The 6,385-nt window shown below is 39.5% G+C and overlaps 1 pseudogene; it reads right to left on the bottom strand.

Annotated features, from left to right (window-relative positions):
• Positions 1-3,994: 3,994 nt before the first annotated feature.
• On the bottom strand, positions 3,995-4,363 carry LOC149198426 (sucrose synthase 2 pseudogene; annotated as a pseudogene).
• Positions 4,364-6,385: the final 2,022 nt, after the last annotated feature.

The following is a 6,385-nucleotide window of genomic DNA, read 5'->3' as shown; positions in this document are numbered from 1 at the left end:
AAATATCTATGAGTTAATTACAAATCTCTATTATGTTAAATATGGGATTTGATTCTTGGAGGGATGCTACCACTATCTTAAATTTAAGTGAATTAAAATATATTAATCTTTTTACAATTATGAAAATGTTTGTTATTAATATGGTATATATCTCTCTTTTTGTCACTAGTTTTGAAAGACTATTTACTCTTCTTTCTAATAAATATGGTGCGTATGTTTTTAATGTACTACAACATATTCAATAGTTTTTTGGATTTTTACTGTGGAAGATGAGTGAAAATGTTACATGTTTAAGGTGGAAATTCCATTCATTATTATCTAAAAGATTTAGCTATTTTCCCCAATGATGGGTGAAGTGTCTATGTTGGACATGCTCACTCATCTCACACACTGGCATTCCAAAAAACTTTATTAATCTTTTTGCGAGTTAATTTTTGTATTACCTTCAAAATTCAAGATACATCGCTGAAAGACCATCGTTCAAAAATAAACTAGCCTCAATCCACCATAAAGGAAACTTGATCTATTGGCAAGTAAAAAGAGAAATATAGCATCAACATAAAGAAACTACCATGATCACATTCGTACCATATCAAAACAAGGATACAAGATAAAAGAAAATAACTAAAAAAAATAGAATCGAGAATATGAAGATGTCATAGGAGCATCATTCCTTGCACTTGTACCAACTAACGCAAAGGGCTTAAGTTCATATTGGAGGTGCTTGCTGGTGGGCCCCAGTATTGCAGCAATAATGCTGCAACTTCTGGAACTCCCTTCTTTAATTTTATCAACCCGGTAGTTTGTAACAAACTTGGAAGCGACGGTGTTGTATGCACAAGTACTAGCTCTTGCCGTAGCTGTCACTTGATCAGTTGGCACAAGTCCGCTAGAAGCTTAAAACAACTTCTATGAGCTCTTAGAAGAAGCTTTTTAACTGATGGATGAAAGCTAACTCAAAGGAAGCTAATCTACTTGCGGAAAGAAACTGAAAGCCAAAAAGTAATGCAAACCCTAATTTTACCATCTAGTCCTACTGATGCAAAGGAGAGAATGCAAACTATTGGAAGAGATGCCATTACTTCTATGAAGGTAGAATACATGTGTCTAGACTACCTCTATCTTAAGAAAACATATTTTTGTATTTTTGAATAAGTTATTAGAATTATCATGCATGTGCTTTTCACTGGCTTTTTATTGTGTAGGGGTGGATCAAGGAGGAGAAATGCTTGGAAAAGGTTGGGAAGGTTCAAAGAGGGTCTAAGGAGTCCCTAACACCATTCTAGAGAGTTTCACAGAGTTTGGCTATCAAGAAACCTTATTCGTGAGCTTCTACAGGAAGTTTGCAAGGGTTCTACAGGATGTTCGGAGATTTCTACAAGACGTTCAGAAATTTCTACAGGATGTTTAAAAAGTGGATCTTAGAGGATGGGTGAGTGAGGGAAGATGCATGAATGGATAGGGAGGTAGGATAGGGGCTTGGAGTGACTTAGGGAGTGGTGGATGGAGTGGTGAGAGGGTGTAGAAGGCTGACTTGGCTTAAAGAAGGCTAAGACAATGATGGAGCAAGAAGGTAGGGTTATGTGGGCGAGAGGACAGATGTGAGATGAGGAACCTAGCTAGGAGATGGAGCAGATGGCTCTGACGAAGCTTAGGTGGATGAAAGAGTGGTAGAGATGCTCTGCACCGTATACATTCAACTAAATCAACAAAGTCTTGCAAATAATCAAAGTCCTAGCTAATCTAATCTAACTGTCAATAAAACGGATGAATAACAGCTTTATTTCGAAAGAAAACCATGTACATCAACTATGCAATGAACCATCTCAGAGATCTGAACACATAACCAACTTCTGCAAATGAAAACAGTACACTAAGGATTGCATGGTAAAGCAAACTAGTGTTTTTGTTTGGGGCAACACGGTTACTTCAATTCCAGCCCCTGATCCAATAAGGAAGAGGTGAAACCAAAAGTGTTTGTTGACCCTTTTTTGGAGCATTTTTCCTGTTATTATCTTATCAATCTATTCTAAACATGAAAAGCTATTTTAATCATAAAAAACGACCTAAATAACAAAACAAGATTTAAATCTAAGTAGTTGATTTTATTCTAAGAATGCAGCAAAGACACATGAGAGTAAACAAAGGAGGTATTGGGCACTTCAGATGGGCACAACCCCAAGAGCTACAGCCTCCTAAGAGAGATTTAGAGCTGGTACAAAGCTGGATTCATCTTTATTGAGTAAGAAAAGAAATGTTACATTCCAAAAACTGTCCATAAGGAGAACTTGAAAATGTGCTGAAAGCAAAGCTAATCTACTGCCTAAAAATCGAACTACAAAATGACTACAAAATGAATACAAAATGACTAACTACTGGCTAACCAAAATGAGGCCCTAAGCCTTCTTATTTATACAAATTGAGGACCCCAACAGTCCTCCTAAACTTTAGGGACTCGGCTGCCCAAAACTTGTAGTTAACAACCGTGCTACTTGACTTGCTTGGCTGCCATTGTGATAATCGATTTGGTGGCCCTTGAACTCCGAGCTGATGGTGGAAAATTCGAGGTAAGGGTCCATAAATGAAGGAGACACCTTCCTACAAATCCTCTCCACAAATTTGGCTTCCAAGTGCTCATTTCAACCCTTGATTTTGTCTCCAAATTGACCAAAAAGGATACACAAAGCACACATTAGACTTGTTGGCATAATGACTAACCCAATTCACTCTATTAGCATAAATATAATAAAAAACATGCAATAAACTAATGAGAATGGTGGATTAAGTCGAATTAGGAGGTTGAATGAGCCCAAATAATTATCCATTTTTGGGGCTCATCATCACCCCCTACTGAAAGTGTTGCTCATCCTCTGAGCAACCAATCTATCTCCTCATCTTTGATGGCCCTGGTGGCCTCCCTGGCATGCTAAGCTTCTGAAGTGATGTCCTCTTCTTGGTCATAAAATCATGCTTTTCTCTTTGCTTCTTCCCACTGCCTGCTCCTTTTCCTAGAGAATTTTCAGCTTTGGTATGATTATGCAAGTATATTCAATCAGATGGTGGAAATGGTGGTGAAAGGAGATGAAACCAGTGGAGGATGGAAGAAAAAAGTGGTTGCATGCCTCCTCAACAGACTTCAAGCTTCAAATCCCTCTCCATAATCGATTATGGCCTGCCCAAAGGCTCTACATGATGTTTCTGGTGGAAATACAGAACTTCCTGTAGAAAGTCCTGTAGCTTCCTGTAGAAGGTTGAACCATGACTAGATTGTGTCCGAACCATGAAAAAATGAGTGTTCATGGAGGGGATGGATGTGAGGATGCCTGGGAACTTGGTAGGGACCCTTCTGCTTCTGTTGGGAGGTCCCCTTTCCGCATGGTGTTCCTGCAACCTACAACAATTTCTAAGGATTAAACTTGTTTTTCTTCCCTCTCTGTTTCTTCCTTCTTTTTCTTTCTTGCTTTTCCTCTTGGTTTTCCTGTGGCTTTTTAAATTTGTTGATTTCATGTTGTACCATAGGCCTCAGGAATCAATCGAGTCACCACAATAATTTCATGTTTGATGTCCAATCCTTGATGTTTTGTTCTCAGCAACATTTCATTCTCCAATGCATGAACTTGATCAAGTATATACACAACCTGTCCACCAGTATCTGGCATTCCTAAAACATTTGCTTGGCCAAAATAACCCTGAGGTGAAAGAATCACAACATTAAAGACCATAGGAATCCTTCCTAGAAACGTTTCTAAGTTGATGGATCAGAGGCCTGCAGAGTCTCCAAGAGCAAATGAATCATATCCAAGACATGTTCTGCATTGTGTCCCCATCCTTTTTCCAATCCCATTTCTTGTAATTTGTATTCAAACTCTGTATATGGTGTATTCTTGGGGAACTTTTTAAGATGTTCCTCTGCCTTTACCAAGATTGAGTGTAGCTTGGACAATCTTTGTATTCTCTCATTCAACATCAACTTCTGGCCTTTGTAGATGTGTGCTCAAAGGAAACCCAACAAGGGCTGCATGCTTTCTCTATCATGGAATAATCTTGAGGAAAAATGCCGATTGCGAAATTGAACTCCACTACCAATGGAAGATGGCCGTGTTGGGCGAGGAAAAGATTCATTGAAGGGCTCAAGGTCTAGCTCCAATGCATATTTATCCTTGAAACTTTCATCCACAAGGTGCTCCTTGAATTCCAAATATTCAGCCACAGAAAGTTGTTCAACAGCAAGTTCACCAACATTGACACAGACATAATCCCACACACTAGGCCTTGGCCGTACTGCAAGAACAATCCATGGTGGAAGAATGATGGCCTCCTGTGTGGACCTTAACACATCTCCAAATAGCCTATCTTTGAGCATTTGAAGTTCATCATTCTCTCCCAATACCTCTGTTAGTCCATCTAATAAATGATGAGGCTGCAAAATCTTCTTCCCTTGTGCTACATATCTCTCTTCAGGCTCCAAATTTAATGAAGAAAAACTCGGGCTTTTTTGCTCTGGAAGGCTTTGCTATACTTTCCTGTAGGACATCTTCCTGTAGAAACACCTGTAGAGTGCCCCTGCGCCTCTGAGTGAGCCTGATACGCAGCAGAATCTTGAAGACAGGTAGAGAAACTAGTGGAGGATGACTAGTTAATCGTTTTGTGCATACTTCAGTTGAGGATGTGGCAAGTGCAGATGAACAGCAGTTGGTGAGTTTCAGCCGAGCCTTCTTTAATTGTTGCGTGATTTGTGGTGAAGGAGTGAGGTGGCCAGGTGTACGTGGCCACATGCAGACGACAGTGCTGTGATGAGTTGCATGTCCTCTTCTCATTAATCAGTTGCACTGGAGTTAAAGCCTCTACCACTATCTGTTTTTATTTTTTATTTTTAATTTTCATGTGAGTTGTCTAACACATACGCTGCATGATTCTTGGTTGATTGCTAAAGAATTGGACAAGGAACTATTGGCTTAATCCCACCACTTCATTCCTTATGCACTTTTCGAATCATATTGATGCAAATAGAGGAGCTGGTTTAGACACATACCTGCAAGTCGAATGGTTGTTGTGAGGTGTTGTGGCCTTTCATTTGCTGCATGCACTGGTTTCTGTGGTTGCATGCTTGGATCCTTTATGTTATAAGCTTTTTGTTGTCTGATGTGTGGTTATTTTTCTCTTGAAAGTATCCTTTGGCAGCTCTAGGTTGCAAGAGTTCGTTTCCACGTTCAGATCTGCACCCTCAAGCTATTGCTGCTGAATTTTCACAGGACCAAAATGTGTTTTCGCCATTTCTCCCGAACGATAGATCGGATCGATCTGAAACTTGCTAAGAATGTTCTTATCATCATTATGCACCTCCCATAGCAAAATGGTGATCAATGGATGCACAAATTTCGAGGAAAATGAGAAATGACTGACGATTACAGAGATCAATTTCTCGGAAACCGTGAATCGGAATTGGCTGAAACTGCTTGGGTAGGTTACTATCACCCATATGAATCTCCCCATGAAACAAGTTTTGAAATGGATTCATGGATATGGAGAAAATGAAAAAATGGTTGACGGTGATGGAGGCAGATTTCGTGGAAACCGTGCATCGGAATGGGCTGAAACTGCTCGGGCATGTTTCCATCATCCCTATACAATTCCCTGTAAAACGGTTTTTCAAATGGATGCATGGTTTTCAGGTTAGGGAAAAAACAAATTTTGTTCTATGTATTTTTTTCTTCAAAGCATTCTGTAAGTTTTTGCATGGTGAAAAAGAATGAGTTTGGGCTGTGATGTAGGCATGGAGATGATGGAGGAGGAGTTTGAAAAGTGCAGGAGGACTTCTAAACCCTTGAGTTCACCAAACTACTTTTTTTTGCAATCCATTTTTAACTTCTTGTAATTTCTACAGGAAGTTCCTGTAGAAAACACAGTTTTCATAAAAGAAGCAAAATGAGGCGGAAAAAATGATGGAAAAGGGTGAGGGATGGAAGCAGAGGTGATTGCAGGCCTAACCAATAGATTCCCACCATCAGATTCCCTTTTAAAATTGAATTTGGTTCGTCCAAAGGTTCTACAGGATGTTTCTTGTAGAAATACAGAACTTCCTGTAGAAGGCACAAAAACTCCTTTGTCTTTGTTTTAAATGATCCTCCTGACATGCAATGTCCTTCTTGCAACCTGCAATTATCCAATGGAAATTAGGTTTATTTTTATTTTTATTTTTCTCTTTTTTTGAAAAACAACTAGGGCACCTCATGGAGGTTTTCACCCTAATTGCCTGCCCTGGGCGCCTCCAAGGGAGGTTTTCACCCAGAGATCTTATTCTCTTTTCTCTTTTTTCCCAACCCATTGACCACCTCATGGAGGTTTTCAATCAATGAGCCAATCTAAGGCGCCTCTGAGGAGGTTT

Source organism: Pinus tabuliformis, chromosome 2_1, assembly GCF_031772625.1.
Source record: "Pinus tabuliformis cultivar Carrire ecotype Pingquan chromosome 2_1, CPIR1, whole genome shotgun sequence".
NCBI lineage: Eukaryota > Viridiplantae > Streptophyta > Pinopsida > Pinales > Pinaceae > Pinus > Pinus tabuliformis.
The sequence above is the reverse complement of the archived record's forward strand: the minus strand, read 5'-3'. Positions and strand labels throughout refer to the sequence as shown.